This window comes from Chiloscyllium punctatum, chromosome 22 (genome assembly GCF_047496795.1).
Source record: "Chiloscyllium punctatum isolate Juve2018m chromosome 22, sChiPun1.3, whole genome shotgun sequence".
Lineage (NCBI taxonomy): Eukaryota > Metazoa > Chordata > Chondrichthyes > Orectolobiformes > Hemiscylliidae > Chiloscyllium > Chiloscyllium punctatum.
The window spans coordinates 3,675,487-3,694,526 of record NC_092760.1 but is presented as its reverse complement, the minus strand read 5'-3'; positions in this window follow the sequence as shown (position 1 = coordinate 3,694,526).

The following is a 19,040-nucleotide window of genomic DNA, read 5'->3' as shown; positions in this document are numbered from 1 at the left end:
CCCTCTGTTTCTCACCCTCTGTTTCATCCCCTCTGTTTCTCGCCCTCAGTTTCAGCCCCTCTGTTTCAGCCCCTCTGTTTCAGCCCCTCTGTTTCTCGCCCTCTTTTTCAGCCCCTCTGTTTCTCGCCCTCTGCTTCAGCCTCTCTGTTTGTCGCCCTCTGTTTCAGCCCCTCTGTTTCCGCCCCTCTGTTTCAGCCCCTCTGTTTCAGCCCCTCTGTTTCTCGCCCTCTGTTTCAGCCCCTCTGTTTCTCGCCCTCTGTTTCAGCCCCTCTGTTTCTCGCCCCTGTTTCAGCCCATCTGATTCTGCCCCTCTGTTTCAGCCCCTCTGTTTCAGCCCTCTGTTTCATCCACTCTGTTTCTCGCCCTCTGTTTCTGCCCCTCTGTTTCTCGCCCTCTGTTTCAGCCCCTCTGTTTCTCGCCCTCTGTTTCAGCCCCTCTGATTCAGCCCCTCTGTTTCAGCCCCTCTGAATCAGCCCCTCTGATTCAGCCCTTCTGTTTCTCGCCCTCTGTTTCTGCCCCTCTGATTTAGCCCCTCTGTTTCAGCCCCTCTGTTTCAGCCCCTCTGTTTCAGCCTCTCTGTTTCAGCCCCTCTGTTTCAGCCACTCTGTTTCTCGCCCTCTGTTTCTGCCCCTCTGTTTCTCGCCCTCTGTTTCAGCCCCTCTGATTCAGCCCCTCTGTTTCAGCCCCTCTGAATCAGCCCCTCTGTTTCTCGCCCTCTGTTTCAGCCCCTCTGTTTCTCGCCCTCTGTTTCAGCCCCTCTGTGTCTCGCCCCTGTTTCAGCCCATCTGATTCAGCCCCTCTGTTTCAGCCCCTCTGATTCAGCCCCTCTGTTTCAGCCCCTCTGTTTCAGCCCCTCTGTATCTCGCCCTCTGTTTCAGCCCCTCTGTTTCGCGCTCTCTGTTTCAGCCCCTCTGTTTCAGCTACTCTGTTTCTCGCCCTCTGTTTCTGCCCCTCTGTTTCTCACCCTCTGTTTCAGCCCCTCTGTTTCTCGCCCTCTGTTTCAGCCCCTCTGATTCAGCCCCTCTGTTTCAGCCCCTCTGAATCAGCCCCTCTGATTCAGCCACTCTGTTTCTCGCCCTCTGTTTCTGCCCCTCTGATTTAGCTCCTCTGTTTCAGCCCCTCTGTTTCAGCCCCTCTGTTTCTCGCCCTCTGTTTCAGCCCCTCTGTTTCGCGCTCTCTGTTTCAGCCCCTCTGTTTCAGCCACTCTGTTTCTCGCCCTCTGTTTCTGCCCCTCTGTTTCTCGCCCTCTGTTTCAGCCCCTCTGATTCAGCCCCTCTGTTTCAGCCCCTCTGAATCAGCCCCTCTATTTTCGCCCTCTTTTTCAGCCCCTCTATTTCAGCCCCTCTGAATCAGCCCCTCTGATTCAGCCACTCTGTTTCTCGCCCTCTGTTTCTGCCCCTCTGATTTAGCTCCTCTGTTTCAGCCCCTCTGTTTCAGCCCCTCTGTTTCTCGCCCTCTGTTTCAGCCCCTCTGTTTCGCGCTCTCTGTTTCAGCCCCTCTGTTTCAGCCACTCTGTTTCTCGCCCTCTGTTTCTGCCCCTCTGTTTCTCGCCCTCTGTTTCAGCCCCTCTGTTTCAGCCCCTCTGTTTCAGCCCTTCTGTTTCAGCCCCTCTGTTTCAGCCCCTCTGTTTCTCGCCCTCTGTTTCAACCCCTCTGTTTCTCACCCTCTGTTTCTGCCCCTCTGTTTCTCGCCCTCTGTTTCAGCCCCTCTGTTTCAGCCCCTCTATTTCAGCCTCTCTGTTTCTCGCCCTCTGTTTCAGCCCCTCTGTTTCTCGCCCTCTGTTTCAGCCCCTCTGTTTCTCGCCCACTGTTTCAGCCCCTCTGATTCCGCCCCTCTGTTTCCCGCCCTCTGTTTCAGCCCCTCTGTTTCTCGCCCTCTGTTTCAGCCCCTCTGTTTTAACGCCTCTGTTTCAGCCCCTCTGTTTCTCGCCCTGTTTCAGCCCCTCTGTTTCGCGCTCTCTGTTTCAGCCCCTCTGTTTCAGCCACTCTGTTTCTCGCCCTCTGTTTCTGCCCCTCTGTTTCTCGCACTCTGTTTCAGCCCAACTATTTCTCGCCCTCTGTTTCAGCCCCTCTGTTTGAGCCCCTCTGTTTCAGCCCCTCTGTTTCTCGCCCTCTGTTTCTCGCCCTCTGTTTCAGCCCCTCTGTTTCTCGCCCTCTGTTTCAGCCCCTCTGTTTCTCGCCCTCTGTTTCAGCTCCTCTGTTTCTCGCCCTCTGTTTCAGCCCGTCTGTTTCAGCCCCTCTGTTTCAGTCCCTCTGTTTCTCGCCCTCTGTTTCTCGCCCTCTGTTTCAGCCCCTCTGTTTCAGCCCCTCTGTTTCAGTCCCTCTGTTTCTCGCCCTCTGTTTATCGCCCTGTGTTTTAGCCCCTCTGTTTCTCACCCTCTGTTTCATCCCCTCTGTTTCTCGCCCTCAGTTTCAGCCCCTCTGTTTCAGCCCCTCTGTTTCAGCCCCTCTGTTTCTCACCCTCTTTTTCAGCCCCTCTGTTTCTCGCCCTCTGCTTCAGCCTCTCTGTTTGTCGCCCTCTGTTTCAGCCCCTCTGTTTCAGCCCCTCTGATTCAGCCCCTCTGTTTCAGCCCCTCTGTTTCAGCCCCTCTGTTTCAGCCACTCTGTTTCTCGCCCTCTGTTTCTGCCCCTCTGTTTCTCGCCCTCTGTTTCAGCCCCTCTGTTTCTCGCCCTCTGTTTCAGCCCCTCTGATTCAGCCCCTCTGTTTCAGCCCCTCTGAATCAGCCCCTCTGATTCAGCCCTTCTGTTTCTCGCCCTCTGTTTCTGCCCCTCTGATTTAGCCACTCTGTTTCAGCCCCTCTGTTTCAGCCCCTCTGTTTCGCGCTCTCTGTTTCAGCCCCTCTGTTACAGCCACTCTGTTTCTCGCCCTCTGTTTCTGCCCCTCTGTTTCTCGCCCTCTGTTTCAGCCCCTCTGATTCAGCCCCTCTGTTTCAGCCCCTCTGAATCAGCCCCTCTGTTTCTCGCCCTCTGTTTCAGCCCCTCTGTTTCTCGCCCTCTGTTTCAGCCCCTCTGATTCAGCCCCTCAGTTTCAGCCCCTCCGAATCAGCCCCTCTGATTCAGCCCCTCTGTTTCTCGCCCTCTGTTTCAGCCCCTCTGATTCAGCCCGTCTGTTTCAGCCCCTCTGTTTCAGCCCCTCTGTTTCTCGCCCTCTGTTTCTCGCCCGCTGTTTCAGCCCCTTTGTTTCTCACCCTCTGTTTCAGCCCCTCTGTTTCAGCCCCTCTGTTTCAGCCTCTCTTTTTCAGCCCCTCTGTTTCTCGCCTTCTGTTTCTCGCCCTCTGTTTCAGCCCCTCTATTTCAGCCCCTCTGATTCTGCCCCTCTGATTCAGCCCCTCTGTTTCTCGCCCTCTGTTTCAGCCCCTCTTTTTCAGCCCTTCTCTTTCAGCCCCTCTGTTTCAGCCCCTCTGTTTCTCGCCCTCTGTTTCAGCCCCTCTGTTTCTCGCCCTCTGTTTCTGCCCCTCTGTTTCTCGCCTCTTTTCAGCCCCTCTGTTTCAGCCTCCCTGTTTCTGCCCCTCTGTTTCAGCCCCTCTGTTTCTCGCCCTCTGTTTCAGCCCCTCTGTTTCTCGCCCTCTGTTTCTGCCCCTCTGATTTAGCCCCTCTGTTTCAGCCCCTCTTTTTCAGCCCCTCTGGTTCTCGCCCTCTGTTTCGGCCCCTCTGTTTCACGCTCTCTGTTTCAGCCCCTCCGTTTCAGCCACTCTGTTTCTCGCCCTCTGTTTCTGCCCCTCGGTTTCTCGCCCTCTGTTTCAGCCCCTCTGTTTCTCGCCCTCTGTTTTAGCCCCTCTGATTCAGCCCCTCTGTTTCAGCCCCTCTGAATCAGCCCCTCTGATTCAGCCCCTCTGATTCTCGCCCTCTGTTTCTGCCCCTCTGATTTAGCCCCTCTTTTTCAGCCCCTCAGTTTCAGCCCCTCTGTTTCTCGCCCTCTGTTTCAGCCCCTCTGTTTCGCTGTCTCTGTTTCAGCCGCTCTGTTTCAGCCATCTGTTTCTCGCCCTCTGTTTCTGCCCCTCTGTTTCTCGCCCTCTGTTTCAGCCCCTCTGATTCAGCCCCTCTGTTTCAGCCCCTCTGAATCAGCCCCTCTGTTTCTCGCCCTCTGTTTCAGCCCCTCTATTTCAGCCCCTCTGATTCAGCCCTTCTTATTCAGCCCCTCTGTTTCTCGCCCTCTGTTTCAGCCCCTCTGTTTCAGCCCTTCTGTTTCAGCCCCTCTGTTTCAGCCCCTCTGTTTCTCACCCTCGGTTTCATCCCGTCTGTTTCTCGCCCTCTGTTTCTGCCCCTTTGTTTCTCGCCTTCTGTTTCAGCCCCTCTGTTTCAGCCCCTCTGTTTCTCGCCCTCTGTTTCAGCCCCTCTGTTTCTCGCCCTCTGTTTCAGCCCCTCTGTTCTCGCCCACTGTTTCAGCCCCTCTGATTCAGCCCCTCTGTTTCTCGCCCTCTGTTTCAGCCCCTCTGTTTCTCAGCCTCTGTTTCAGCCCCTCTGTTTCAGCCCCTCTGTTTCAGCCTCTCTGTTTCTCGCCCTCTGTTTCAGCCCCTCTGTTTCTCGCCCTCTGTTTCAGCGCCTCTGTTTCTCGCCCTCTGTTTCAGCCCATCTATTTCTCGCCCTCTGTTTCAGCCCCTCTGTTGCAGCCCCTCTGTTTCTCGCCCTCTGTTTCAGCCCATCTATTTCTCGCCCTCTGTTTCAGCCCCTCTGTTTGAGTCCCTCTGTTTCAGCCCCTCTGTTTCAGCCCCTCTGTTTCTCGCCCTCTGTTTCAGCCCCTCTGTTTCTCGCCCTCTGTTTCAGCTCGTCTGTTTCTCGCCCTCTGTTTCATCCCGTCTGTTTCAGCCCCTCTGTTTCAGTCCCTCTGTTTCTCGCCCTCTGTTTCTCGCCCTCTGTTTCAGCCCCTCTGTTTCAGCCCCTCTGTTTCAGTCCCTCTGTTTCTCGCCCTCTGTTTATCGCCCTGTGTTTTAGCCCCTCTGTTTCTCGCCCTCTGTTTCATCCCCTCTGTTTCTCGCCCTCTGTTTCAGCCCCTCTGTTTCAGCCCCTCTGTTTCAGCCCCTCTGTTTCAGACCCTCTGTTTCTCGCCCTCTGTTTCAGCCCCTCTGTTTGTCGCCCTCTTTTTCAGCCCCTCTGTTTCTCGCCCTCTGCTTCAGCCTCTCTGTTTGTCGCCCTCTGTTTCAGCCCCTCTGTTTCCGCCCCTCTGTTTCAGCCCCTCTGTTTCAGCCCCTCTGTTTCTCGCCCTCTGTTTCAGCCCCTCTGTTTCTCGCCCTCTGTTTCAGCCCCTCTGTTTCTCGCCCCTGTTTCAGCCCATCTGATTCAGCCCCTCTGTTTCAGCCCCTCTGATTCAGTCCCTCTGTTTCAGCCCCTCTGTTTCAGCCCCTCTGTATCTCGCCCTCTGTTTCAGCCCCTCTGTTTCGCGCTCTCTGTTTCAGCCCCTCTGTTTCAGCTACTCTGTTTCTCGCCCTCTGTTTCTGCCCCTCTGTTTCTCGCCCTCTGTTTCAGCCCCTCTGTTTCTTGCCCTCTGTTTCAACCCCTCTGATTCAGCCCCTCTGTTTCAGCCCCTCTGAATCAGCCCCTCTGATTCAGCCACTCTGTTTCTCGCCCTCTGTTTCTGCCCCTCTGATTTAGCTCCTCTGTTTCAGCCCCTCTGTTTCAGCCACTCTGTTTCTCGTCCTCTGTTTCAGCCCCTCTGTTTCGCGCTCTCTGTTTCAGCCCCTCTGTTTCAGCCACTCTGTTTCTCGCCCTCTGTTTCTGCCCCTCTGTTTCTCGCCCTCTGTTTCAGCCCCTCTGATTCAGCCCCTCTGTTTCAGCCCCTCTGAATCAGCCGCTCTATTTCTCGCCCTCTTTTTCAGCCCCTCTATTTCAGCCCCTCTAATTCAGCCCCTCTTATTCAGCCCCTCTGTTTCTCGCCCTCTGTTTCAGCCCCTCTGTTTCAGCCCTTCTGTTTCAGCCCCTCTGTTTCAGCCCCTCTGTTTCTCGCCCTCTGTTTCAACCCCTCTGTTTCTCACCCTCTGTTTCTGCCCCTCTGTTTCTCGCCCTCTGTTTCAGCCCCTCTGTTTCAGCCCCTCTATTTCAGCCTCTCTGTTTCTCGCCCTCTGTTTCAGCCCCTCTGCTTCTCGCCCTCTGTTTCAGCCCCTCTGTTTCTCGCCCACTGTTTCAGCCCCTCTGATTCCGCCCCTCTGTTTCCCGCCCTCTGTTTCAGCCCCTCTGTTTCTCGCCCTCTGTTTCAGCCCCTCTGTTTTAACGCCTCTGTTTCAGCCCCTCTGTTTCTCGCCCTCTGTTTCAGCCCCTCTGTTTCTCGCCCTCTGTTTCAGCGCCTCTGTTTCTCGCACTCTGTTTCAGCCCATCTATTTCTCGCCCTCTGTTTCAGCCCCTCTGTTTGAGCCCCTCTGTTTCAGCCCCTCTGTTTCTCGCCCTCTGTTTCTCGCCCTCTGTTTCAGCCCCTCTGTTTCAGCCCCTCTGTTTCAGCTCCTCTGTTTCTCGCCCTCTGTTTCAGCCCGTCTGTTTCAGCCCCTCTGTTTCAGTCCCTCTGTTTCTCGCCCTCTGTTTCTCGCCCTCTGTTTCAGCCCCTCTGTTTCAGCCCCTCTGTTTCAGTCCCTCTGTTTCTCGCCCTCTGTTTATCGCCCTGTGTTTTAGCCCCTCTGTTTCTCACCCTCTGTTTCATCCCCTCTGTTTCTCGCCCTCTGTTTCCGCCCCTCTGTTTCAGCCCCTCTGTTTCAGCCCCTCTGTTTCTCGCCCTCTGTTTCAGCCCCTCTGTTTCTCGCCCTCTGTTTCAGCCCCTCTGTTTCTCGCCCCTGTTTCAGCCCATCTGATTCAGCCCCTCTGTTTCAGCCCCTCTGATTCTGCCCCTCTGTTTCAGCCCCTCTGTTTCAGCCCTCTGTTTCATCCACTCTGTTTCTCGCCCTCTGTTTCTGCCCCTCTGTTTCTCGCCCTCTGTTTCAGCCCCTCTGTTTCTCGCCCTCTGTTTCAGCCCCTCTGATTCAGCCCCTCTGTTTCAGCCCCTCTGAATCAGCCCCTCTGATTCAGCCCTTCTGTTTCTCGCCCTCTCTTCCTGCCCCTCTGATTTAGCCCCTCTGTTTCAGCCCCTCTGTTTCAGCCCCTCTGTTTCGCGCTCTCTGTTTCAGCCCCTCTGTTTCAGCCACTCTGTTTCTCGCCCTCTGTTTCTGCCCCTCTGTTTCTCGCCCTCTGTTTCAGCCCCTCTGATTCAGCCCCTCTGTTTCAGCCCCTCTGAATCAGCCCCTCTGTTTCTCGCCCTCTGTTTCAGCCCCTCTGTTTCTCGCCCTCTGTTTCAGCCCCTCTGTGTCTCGCCCCTGTTTCAGCCCATCTGATTCAGCCCCTCTGTTTCAGCCCCTCTGATTCAGCCCCTCTGTTTCAGCCCCTCTGTTTCAGCCCCTCTGTTTCTCGCCCTCTGTTTCAGCCCCACTGTTTCGCGCTCTCTGTTTCAGCCCCTCTGTTTCAGCTACTCTGTTTCTCGCCCTCTGTTTCTGCCCCTCTGTTTCTCGCCCTCTGTTTCAGCCCCTCTGTTTCTCGCCCTCTGTTTCAGCCCCTCTGATTCAGCCCCTCTGTTTCAGCCCCTCTGAATCAGCCCCTCTGATTCAGCCACTCTGTTTCTCGCCCTCTGTTTCTGCCCCTCTGATTTAGCTCCTCTGTTTCAGCCCCTCTGTTTCAGCCCCTCTGTTTCTCGCCCTCTGTTTCAGCCCCTCTGTTTCGCGCTCTCTGTTTCAGCCCCTCTGTTTCAGCCACTCTGTTTCTCGCCCTCTGTTTCTGCCCCTCTGTTTCTCGCCCTCTGTTTCAGCCCCTCTGATTCAGCCCCTCTGTTTCAGCCCCTCTGAATCAGCCCCTCTATTTCTCGCCCTCTTTTTCAGCCCCTCTATTTCAGCCCCTCTGAATCAGCCCCTCTGATTCAGCCACTCTGTTTCTCGCCCTCTGTTTCTGCCCCTCTGATTTAGCTCCTCTGTTTCAGCCCCTCTGTTTCAGCCCCTCTGTTTCTCGCCCTCTGTTTCAGCCCCTCTGTTTCGCGCTCTCTGTTTCAGCCCCTCTGTTTCAGCCACTCTGTTTCTCGCCCTCTGTTTCTGCCCCTCTGTTTCTCGCCCTCTGTTTCAGCCCCTCTGTTTCAGCCCCTCTGTTTCAGCCCTTCTGTTTCAGCCCCTCTGTTTCAGCCCCTCTGTTTCTCGCCCTCTGTTTCAACCCCTCTGTTTCTCACCCTCTGTTTCTGCCCCTCTGTATCTCGCCCTCTGTTTCAGCACCTCTGTTTCAGCCCCTCTATTTCAGCCTCTCTGTTTCTCGCCCTCTGTTTCAGCCCCTCTGTTTCTCGCCCTCTGTTTCAGCCCCTCTGGTTCTCGCCCACTGTTTCAGCCCCTCTGATTCCGCCCCTCTGTTTCCCGCCCTCTGTTTCAGCCCCTCTGTTTCTCGCCCTCTGTTTCAGCCCCTCTGTTTTAACGCCTCTGTTTCAGCCCCTCTGTTTCTCGCCCTCTGTTTCAGCCCCTCTGTTTCGCGCTCTCTGTTTCAGCCCCTCTGTTTCAGCCACTCTGTTTCTCGCCCTCTGTTTCTGCCCCTCTGTTTCTCGCACTCTGTTTCAGCCCATCTATTTCTCGCCCTCTGTTTCAGCCCCTCTGTTTGAGCCCCTCTGTTTCAGCCCCTCTGTTTCTCGCCCTCTGTTTCTCGCCCTCTGTTTCAGCCCCTCTGTTTCTCGCCCTCTGTTTCAGCCCCTCTGTTTCTCGCCCTCTGTTTCAGCTCCTCTGTTTCTCGCCCTCTGTTTCAGCCCGTCTGTTTCAGCCCCTCTGTCTCAGTCCCTCTGTTTCTCGCCCTCTGTTTCTCGCCCTCTGTTTCAGCCCCTCTGTTTCAGCCCCTCTGTTTCAGTCCCTCTGTTTCTCGCCCTCTGTTTATCGCGCTGTGTTTTAGCCCCTCTGTTTCTCACCCTCTGTTTCATCCCCTCTGTTTCTCGCCCTCAGTTTCAGCCCCTCTGTTTCAGCCCCTCTGTTTCAGCCCCTCTGTTTCTCACCCTCTTTTTCAGCCCCTCTGTTTCTCACCCTCTGCTTCAGCCTCTCTGTTTGTCGCCCTCTGTTTCAGCCCCTCTGTTTCCGCCCCTCTGTTTCAGCCCCTCTGTTTCAGCCCCTCTGTTTCTCGCCCTCTGTTTCAGCCCCTTTGTTTCTCGCCCTCTGTTTCAGCCCCTCTGTTTCTCGCCCCTGTTTCAGCCCATCTGATTCAGCCCCTCTGTTTCAGCCCCTCTGATTCAGCCCCTCTGTTTCAGCCCCTCTGTTTCAGCCCCTCTGTTTCAGCCACTCTGTTTCTCGCCCTCTGTTTCTGCCCCTCTGTTTCTCGCCCTCTGTTTCAGCCCCTCTGTTTCTCGCCCTCTGTTTCAGCCCCTCTGATTCAGCCCCTCTGTTTCAGCCCCTCTGAATCAGCCCCTCTGATTCAGCCTTTCTGTTTCTCGCCCTCTGTTTCTGCCCCTCTGACTTAGCCCCTCTGTTTCAGCCCCTCTGTTTCGCGCTCTCTGTTTCAGCCCCTCTGTTACAGCCACTCTGTTTCTCGCCCTCTGTTTCTGCCCCTCTGTTTCTCGCCCTCTGTTTCAGCCCCTCTGATTCAGCCCCTCTGTTTCAGCCCCTCTGAATCAGCCCCTCTGTTTCTCGCCCTCTGTTTCAGCCCCTCTATTTCAGCCCCTCTGATTCAGCCCCTCTGATTCAGCCACTCTGTTTCTCGCCCTCTGTTTCAGCCCCTCTATTTCAGCCCCTCTGTTTCAGCCCTTCTGTTTCAGCCCCTCTGTTTCAGCCCCTCTGTTTCTCGCCCTCTGTTTCATCCCCTCTCTTTCTCGCCCTCTGTTTCTGCCCCTCTGTTTCTCGCCCTCTGTTTCAGCCCCTCTGTTTCAGCCCCTCTGTTTCAGCCCCTCTGTTTCAGCCCCTCTGTTTCTCACCCTCTGTTTCAGCCCCTCTGTTTCTTGCCCTCTGTTTCAGCCACTCTGTTTCTCGCCCACTGTATCAGCCCCTCTGATTCAGCCCCTCTGTTTCTCGCCCTCTGTTTCAGCCCCTCTGTTTCTCGCCCTCTGTTTCAGCCCCTCTGTTTCAGCCCCTCTGTTTCAGCCCCTCTGTTTCTCGCCCTCTGTTTCAGCCCCTCTGTTTCTCGCCCTCTGATTCAGCGCCTCTGTTTCTCGCCCTCTGTTTCAGCCCATCTATTTCTCGCCCTCTGTTTCAGCCCCTCTGTTTCAGCCCCTCTGTTTCAGCCCCTCTGTTTCAGCCCCTCTGTTTCTCGCCCTCTCTTTCTGCCCCTCTGTTTATCGCCCTCTGTTTCTCGCCCTCTGTTTCAGCCCCTCTGTTTCTCGCCCTCTGTTTCAGCCCCTCTGAATCAGTCCCTCTGATTCAGCCCCTCTGTTTCTCGCCCTCTGTTTCTGCCCCTCTGACTTAGCCCCTCTGTTTCAGCCCCTCTGTTTCAGCCCCTCTGTTTCTCGCCCTCTTTTTCAGCCCCTCTGTTTCGCGCTCTCTGTTTCAGCCCCTGTGTTTCAGCCACTCTGTTTCTCACCCTCTGTTTCTGCCGCTCTGTTTCTCGCCCTCTGTTTCAGCCCCTCTGATTCAGCCCCTCTGTTTCAGCCCCTCTGAATCAGCCCCTCTGTTTCTCGCCCTCTGTTTCAGCCCCTCTGTTTCAGCCCGTCTGATTCAGCCCCTCTGATTCAGCCCCTCTGTTTCTCGCCCTCTGTTTCAGCCCCTCTATTTCAGCCCCTCAGTTTCAGCCCTTCTGTTTCTGCCCCTCTGTTTCAGCCCCTCTGTTTCTCGCCCTCTGTTTCATCCCCTCTGTATCTCGCCCTCTGTTTCTGCCCCTCTGTTTCTCGCCCTCTGTTTCAGCCCCTCTGTTTCAGCCCCTCTGTTTCAGCCCCTCTGTTTCAGCCCCTCTGTTTCTCACCCTCTGTTTCAGCCCCTTTGTTTCTCGCCTCTGTTTCAGCCCCTCTGTTTCTCGCCCTCTGTTTCTGCCCCTCTGATTTAGCCCCTCTGTTTCAGCCCCTCTGTTTCAGCCCCTCTGTTTCAGCCCCTCTGTTTCAGCCCCTCTGTTTCTGACCCTCTGTTTCGCGCCCTCTGTTTCAGTCCCTCTGTTTCTCGCCCTCTTTTTCAGCCCCTCTGTTTCAACCTCTCTGTTTCTCGCCCTCTGTGTCAGCCCCTCTATTTCCGCCCCTCTGTTTCAGCCCCTCTGTTTCAGCCCCTCTGTTTCTCTCCCTCTGTTTCAGCCCCTCTGTTTCTCGCCCTCTGTTTCAGCCCCTCTGTTTCTCCCCCCTGTTTCAGCCCATCTAATTCAGCCCCTCTGTTTCAGCCCCTCTGATTCAGCCCCTCTGTTTCAGCCCCTCTGTTTCAGCCCCTCTGTTTCAGCCCCTCTGTTTCATCCCCTCTGTTTCTCGCCCTCCGTTTCTCACCCTCTGTTTCTCGCCCTCAGTTTCAGCCCCTCTTTTTTTCGCCCTCTGTTTCAGCCCCACTGTTTCTCGCCCTCTGTTTCAGGCTCTCTGTTTCAGCCCGTCTGTTTCAGCCCCTCTGTTTCAGCCCCTCTGTTTCTCGCCCTCTGTTTCTCGCCCGCTGTTTCAGGCCCTTTGTTTCTCGCCCTCTGTTTCAGCCCCTCTGTTTCAGCCCCTCTGTTTCTCGCCGTCTGTTTCTCGCCCTCTGTTTCAGCCCCTCTGTTTCTCGCCCTCTGTTTCAGCCCCTCTATTACAGCCCCTCTGATTCTGCCCCGCTGATTCAGCCCCTCTGTTTCTCACCCTCTGTTTCAGCCCCTCTTTTTCTGCCCTTCTGTTTCAGCCCCTCTGTTTCAGCCCCTCTGATTCTCGCCCTCTGTTACAGCCCCTCTGTTTCTCGCCCTCTGTTTCTGCCCCTCTGTTTCAGCCCCTCTCTTTCAGCCCCTCTGTTTCAGCCCCTTTGTTTCTCGCCTCTGTTTCAGCCCCTCTGTTTCTCGCCCTCTGTTTCTGCCCCTCTGATTTAGCCCCTCTGTTTCAGCCCCTCTATTTCAGCCCCTCTGTTTCAGACCCTCTGTTTCTCGCCCTCTGTTTCAGCCCCTCTTTTTCTGCCCTTCTGTTTCAGCCCCTCTGTTTCAGCCCCTCTGATTCTCGCCCTCTGTTACAGCCCCTCTGTTTCTCGCCCTCTGTTTCAGCCCCTCTGTTTCAGCCCCTCTCTTTCAGCCCCTCTGTTTCAGCCCCTTTGTTTCTCGCCTCTGTTTCAGCCCCTCTGTTTCTCGCCCTCTGTTTCTGCCCCTCTGATTTAGCCCCTCTGTTTCAGCCCCTCTGTTTCAGCCCCTCTGTTTCAGACCCTCTGTTTCTCGCCCTCTGTTTCAGTCCCTCTGTTTCTCGCCCTCTTTTTCAGCCCCTCTGTTTCAACCTCTCTGTTTCTCGCCCTCTGTTTCAGCCCCTCTATTTCCGCCCCTCTGTTTCAGCCCCTCTGTTTCAGCCCCTCTGTTTCTCGCCCTCTGTTTCAGCCCCTCTGTTTCTCCCCCCTGTTTCAGCCCATCTAATTCAGCCCCTCTGTTTCAGCCCCTCTGATTCAGCCCATCTGTTTCAGCCCCTCTGTTTCAGCCCCTCTGTTTCATCCCCTCTGTTTCTCGCCCTCCGTTTCTCACCCTCTGTTTCTCGCCCTCAGTTTCAGCCCCTCTGTTTTTCGCCCTCTGTTTCAGCCGCTCTGTTTCTCGCCCTCTGTTTCAGGCTCTCTGTTTCAGCCCGTCTGTTTCAGCCCCTCTGTTTCAGCCCCTCTGTTTCTCGCCCTCTGTTTCTCGCCCGCTGTTTCAGACCCTTGTTTCTCGCCCTCTGTTTCAGCCCCTCTGTTTCAGCCCCTCTGTTTCTCGCCGTCTGTTTCTCGCCCTCTGTTTCAGCCCCTCTGTTTCTCGCCCTCTGTTTCAGCCCCTCTATTACAGCCCCTCTGATTCGGCCCCTCTGATTCAGCCCCTCTGTTTCTCACCCTCTGTTTCAGCCCCTCTTTTTCAGCCCTTCTGTTTCAGCCCCTCTGTTTCAGCCCCTCTGATTCTCGCCCTCTGTTACAGCCCCTCTGTTTCTCGCCCTCAGTTTCTGCCCCTCTGTTTCTCACCCTCTGTTTCAGCCCCTCTGTTTCAGCCCCTCTGTTTCTCGCCCTCTGTTTCTGCCCCTCTGATTTAGCCCCTCTGTTTCAGCCCCTCTGTTTCAGCCCCTCTGTTTCTCGCCCTCTGTTTCAGCCCCTCTGTTTCGCGCTCTCTGTTTCAGCCCCTCTGTTTCAGCCACTCTGTTTCTCGCCCTCTGTTTCTGCCCCTCTGTTTCTCGCCCTCTGTTTCAGCCCCTCTGTTTCTCGCCCTCTGTTTCAGCCCCTCTGAATCAGTCCCTCTGATTCAGCCCCTCTGTTTCTCGCCCTCTGTTTCTGCCCCTCTGACTTAGCCCCTCTGTTTCAGCCCCTCTGTTTCAGCCCCTCTGTTTCTCGCCCTCTTTTTCAGCCCCTCTGTTTCGCGCTCTCTGTTTCAGCCCCTGTGTTTCAGCCACTCTGTTTCTCACCCTCTGTTTCTGCCGCTCTGTTTCTCGCCCTCTGTTTCAGCCCCTCTGATTCAGCCCCTCTGTTTCAGCCCCTCTGAATCAGCCCCTCTGTTTCTCGCCCTCTGTTTCAGCCCCTCTGTTTCAGCCCGTCTGATTCAGCCCCTCTGATTCAGCCCCTCTGTTTCTCGCCCTCTGTTTCAGCCCCTCTATTTCAGCCCCTCAGTTTCAGCCCTTCTGTTTCTGCCCCTCTGTTTCAGCCCCTCTGTTTCTCGCCCTCTGTTTCATCCCCTCTGTATCTCGCCCTCTGTTTCTGCCCCTCTGTTTCTCGCCCTCTGTTTCAGCCCCTCTGTTTCAGCCCCTCTGTTTCAGCCCCTCTGTTTCAGCCCCTCTGTTTCTCGCCCTCTGTTTCAGCCCCTCTGTTTCTCGCCCTCTGTTTCAGCCCCTCTGTTTCTCGCCCACTGTTTCAGCCCCTCTGATTCCGCCCCTCTGTTTCCCGCCCTCTGTTTCAGCCCCTCTGTTTCTCGCCCTCTGTTTCAGCCCCTCTGTTTTAACGCCTCTGTTTCAGCCCCTCTGTTTCTCGCCCTCTGTTTCAGCCCCTCTGTTTCGCGCTCTCTGTTTCAGCCCCTCTGTTTCAGCCACTCTGTTTCTCGCCCTCTGTTTCTGCCCCTCTGTTTCTCGCACTCTGTTTCAGCCCATCTATTTCTCGCCCTCTGTTTCAGCCCCTCTGTTTGAGCCCCTCTGTTTCAGCCCCTCTGTTTCTCGCCCTCTGTTTCTCGCCCTCTGTTTCAGCCCCTCTGTTTCTCGCCCTCTGTTTCAGCCCCTCTGTTTCTCGCCCTCTGTTTCAGCTCCTCTGTTTCTCGCCCTCTGTTTCAGCCCGTCTGTTTCAGCCCCTCTGTTTCAGTCCCTCTGTTTCTCGCCCTCTGTTTCTCGCCCTCTGTTTCAGCCCCTCTGTTTCAGCCCCTCTGTTTCAGTCCCTCTGTTTCTCGCCCTCTGTTTATCGCCCTGTGTTTTAGCCCCTCTGTATCTCACCCTCTGTTTCATCCCCTCTGTTTCTCGCCCTCAGTTTCAGCCCCTCTGTTTCAGCCCCTCTGTTTCAGCCCCTCTGTTTCTCACCCTCTTTTTCAGCCCCTCTGTTTCAGCCCCTCTGTTTCAGTCCCTCTGTTTCTCGCCCTCTGTTTATCGCCCTGTGTTTTAGCCCCTCTGTTTCTCACCCTCTGTTTCATCCCCTCTGTTTCTCGCCCTCTGTTTCTGCCCCTCTGTTTCTCGCCCTCTGTTTCAGACCCTCTGTTTCAGCCCCTCTCTTTCAGCCCCTCTGTTTCAGCCCCTTTGTTTCTCGCCTCTGTTTCAGCCCCTCTGTTTCTCGCCCTCTGTTTCTGCCCCTCTGATTTAGCCCCTCTGTTTCAGCCCCTCTGTTTCAGCCCCTCTGTTTCAGCCCCTCTGTTTCATGCCCTCTGTTTCTGACCCTCTGTTTCTCGCCCTCTGTTTCAGTCCCTCTGTTTCTCGCCCTCTTTTTCAGCCCCTCTGTTTCAACCTCTCTGTTTCTCGCCCTCTGTTTCAGCCCCTCTATTTCCGCCCCTCTGTTTCAGCCCCTCTGTTTCAGCCACTCTGTTTCTCTCCCTCTGTTTCAGCCCCTCTGTTTCTCGCCCTCTGTTTCAGCCCCTCTGTTTCTCCCCCCTGTTTCAGCCCATCTAATTCAGCCCCTCTGTTTCTCGCCCTCTGTTTCTCGCCCTCTGTTTCAGCCCCTCTGTTTCTCGCCCTCTGTTTCAGCCCCTCTGTTTCTCGCCCTCTGTTTCAGCTCCTCTGTTTCTCGCCCTCTGTTTCAGCCCGTCTGTTTCAGCCCCTCTGTTTCAGTCCCTCTGTTTCTCGCCCTCTGTTTCTCGCCCTCTGTTTCAGCCCCTCTGTTTCAGCCCCTCTGTTTCAGTCCCTCTGTTTCTCGCCCTCTGTTTATCGCCCTGTGTTTTAGCCCCTCTGTTTCTCACCCTCTGTTTCATCCCCTCTGTTTCTCGCCCTCAGTTTCAGCCCCTCTGTTTCAGCCCCTCTGTTTCAGCCCCTCTGTTTCTCACCCTCTTTTTCAGCCCCTCTGTTTCTCGCCCTCTGCTTCAGCCTCTCTGTTTGTCGCCCTCTGTTTCAGCCCCTCTGTTTCCGCCCCTCTGTTTCAGCCCCTCTGTTTCAGCCCCTCTGTTTCTCGCCCTCTGTTTCAGCCCCTTTGTTTCTCGCCCTCTGTTTCAGCCCCTCTGTTTCTCGCCCCTGTTTCAGCCCATCTGATTCAGCCCCTCTGTTTCAGCCCCTCTGATTCAGCCCCTCTGTTTCAGCCCCTCTGATTCAGCCCCTCAGTTTCAGCCACTCTGTTTCTCGCCCTCTGTTTCAGCCCCTCTGTTTCTCGCCCTCTGTTTCTGCCCCTCTGTTTCTCGCCCTCTGTTTCAGACCCTCTGTTTCAGCCCCTCTCTTTCAGCCCCTCTGTTTCAGCCCCTTTGTTTCTCGCCTCTGTTTCAGCCCCTCTGTTTCTCGCCCTCTGTTTCTGCCCCTCTGATTTAGCCCCTCTGTTTCAGCCCCTCTGTTTCAGCCCCTCTGTTTCAGCCCCTCTGTTTCTGACCCTCTGTTTCTCGCCCTCTGTTTCAGTCCCTCTGTTTCTCGCCCTCTTTTTCAGCCCCTCTGTTTCAACCTCTCTGTTTCTCGCCCTCTGTTTCAGCCCCTCTATTTCCGCCCCTCTGTTTCAGCCCCTCTGTTTCAGCCCCTCTGTTTCTCTCCCTCTGTTTCAGCCCCTCTGTTTCTCGCCCTCTGTTTCAGCCCCTCTGTTTCTCCCCCCTGTTTCAGCCCATCTAATTCAGCCCCTCTGTTTCAGCCCCTCTGATTCAGCCCCTCTGTTTCAGCCCCTCTGTTTCAGCCCCTCTGTTTCAGCCCCTCTGTTTCATCCCCTCTGTTTCTCGCCCTCCGTTTCTCACCCTCTGTTTCTCGCCCTCAGTTTCAGCCCCTCTGTTTTTCGCCCTCTGTTTCAGCCCCACTGTTTCTCGCCCTCTGTTTCAGGCTCTCTGTTTCAGCCCGTCTGTTTCAGACCCTCTGTTTCAGCCCCTCTGTTTCTCGCCCTCTGTTTCTCGCCCGCTGTTTCAGGCCCTTTGTTTCTCGCCCTCTGTTTCAGCCCCTCTGTTTCAGCCCCTCTGTTTCTCGCCGTCTGTTTCTCGCCCTCTGTTTCAGCCCCTCTGTTTCTCGCCCTCTGTTTCAGCCCCTCTATTACAGCCCCTCTGATTCTGCCCCGCTGATTCAGCCCCTCTGTTTCTCACCCTCTGTTTCAGCCCCTCTTTTTCTGCCCTTCTGTTTCAGCCCCTCTGTTTCAGCCCCTCTGATTCTCGCCCTCTGTTACAGCCCCTCTGTTTCTCGCCCTCTGTTTCTGCCCCTCTGTTTCTCACCCTCTGTTTCAGCCCCTCTGTTTCAGCCCCTCTGTTTCTCGCCCTCTGTTTCTGCCCCTCTGATTTAGCCCCTCTGTTTCAGCCCCTCTGTTTCAGCCCCTCTGTTTCTCGCCCTCTGTTTCAGCCCCTGTGTTTCGCGCTCTCTGTTTCAGCCCCTCTGTTTCAGCCACTCTGTTTCTCGCCCTCTGTTTCTGCCCCTCTGTTTCTCGCCCTCTGTTTCAGCCCCTCTGTTTCTCGCCCACTGTTTCAGCCCCTCTGAATCAGCCCCTCTGATTCAGCCCCTCTGTTTCTCGCCCTCTGTTTCTGCCCCTCTGACTTAGCCCCTCTGTTTCAGCCCCTCTGTTTCAGCCCCTCTGTTTCTCGCCCTCTGTTTCAGCCCCTCTGTTTCGCGCTCTCTGTTTCAGCCCCTGTGTTTCAGCCACTCTGTTTCTCGCCCTCTGTTTCTGCCCCTCTGTTTCTCGCCCTCTGTTTCAGCCCCTCTGATTGAGCCCCTCTGTTTCAGCCCCTCTGAATCAGCCCCTCTGTTTCTCGCCCTCTGTTTCAGCCCCTCTGTTTCAGCCCGTCTGATTCAGCCCCTCTGATTCAGCCCCTCTGTTTCTCGCCCTCTGTTTCAGCCCCTCTATTTCAACCCCTCTGTTTCAGCCCTTCTGTTTCAGCCCCTCTGTTTCAGCCCCTCTGTTTCTCGCCCTCTGTTTCTGCCCCTCTGTTTCTCGCCCTCTGTTTCTGCCCCTCTGTTTCTCGCCCTCTGTTTCAGCCCCTCTGTTTCAGCCGCTCTGTTTCAGCCCCTCTGTATCTAACCCTCTGTTTCAGCCCCTATGTTTCTCGCCCTCTGTTTCAGCCCCTCTGTTTCTCGCCCACTGTTTCATTCCCTCTGATTCAGCCCCTCTGTTTCTCGCCCTCTGTGTCAGCCCCTCTGTTTCTCGCCTCTGTTTCAGCCCCTCTGTTTCTCTCCCTCTGTTTCTTCCCCTCTGATTTAGCCCCTCTGTTTCAGCCCCTCTGTTTCAGCCCCTCTGTTTCTCGGCCTCTGTTTCAGCCCCTCTGTTTCGCGCTCTCTGTTTCAGCCCCTCTGTTTCAGCCACTCTGTTTCTCGCCCTCTGTTTCTGCCCCTCTGTTTCTCGCCCTCTGTTTCAGCCCCTCTGTTTCTCGCCCTCTGTGTCAGCCCCTCTGATTCAGCCCCTCAGTTTCAGCCCCTCTGAATCAGCCCCTCTGATTCAGCCCCTCTGTTTCTCGCCCTCTGTTTCTGCCCCTCTGATTTAGCCCCTCTGTTTCAGCCCCTCTGTTTCAGCCCCACTGTTTCTCGCCCTCTGTTTCAGCCCCTCTTTTTCAGCCCTTCTGTTTCAGCCCCTCTGTTTCAGCCCCTCTGTTTCTCGCCCTCTGTTTCAGCCCCTCTGTTTCTCGCCCTCTGTTTCTGCCCCTCTGTTTCTCGCCCTCTGTTTCAGCCCCTCTGTTTCAGCCCCTCTCTTTCAGCCCCTCTGTTTCAGCCCCTTTGTTTCTCGCCTCTGTTTCAGCCCCTCTGTTTCTCGCCCTCTGTTTCTGCCCCTCTGATTTAGCCCCTCTGTTTCAGCCCCTCTGTTTCAGCCCCTCTGTTTCAGACCCTCTGTTTCTCGCCCTCTGTTTCAGTCCCTCTGTTTCTCGCCCTCTTTTTCAGCCCCTCTGTTTCAACCTCTCTGTTTCTCGCCCTCTGTTTCAGCCCCTCTATTTCCGCCCCTCTGTTTCAGCCCCTCTGTTTCAGCCCCTCTGTTTCTCGCCCTCTGTTTCAGCCCCTCTGTTTCTCGCCCTCTGTTTCAGCCCCTCTGTTTCTCCCCCCTGTTTCAGCCCATCTAATTCAGCCCCTCTGTTTCAGCCCCTCTGATTCAGCCCATCTGTTTCAGCCCCTCTGTTTCAGCCCCTCTGTTTCATCCCCTCTGTTTCTCGCCCTCCGTTTCTCACCCTCTGTTTCTCGCCCTCAGTTTCAGCCCCTCTGTTTTTCGCCCTCTGTTTCAGCCGCTCTGTTTCTCGCCCTCTGTTTCAGGCTCTCTGTTTCAGCCCGTCTGTTTCAGCCCCTCTGTTTCAGCCCCTCTGTTTCTCGCCCTCTGTTTCTCGCCCGCTGTTTCAGACCCTTTGTTTCTCGCCCTCTGTTTCAGCCCCTCTGTTTCAGCCCCTCTGTTTCTCGCCGTCTGTTTCTCGCCCTCTGTTTCAGCCCCTCTGTTTCTCGCCCTCTGTTTCAGCCCCTCTATTACAGCC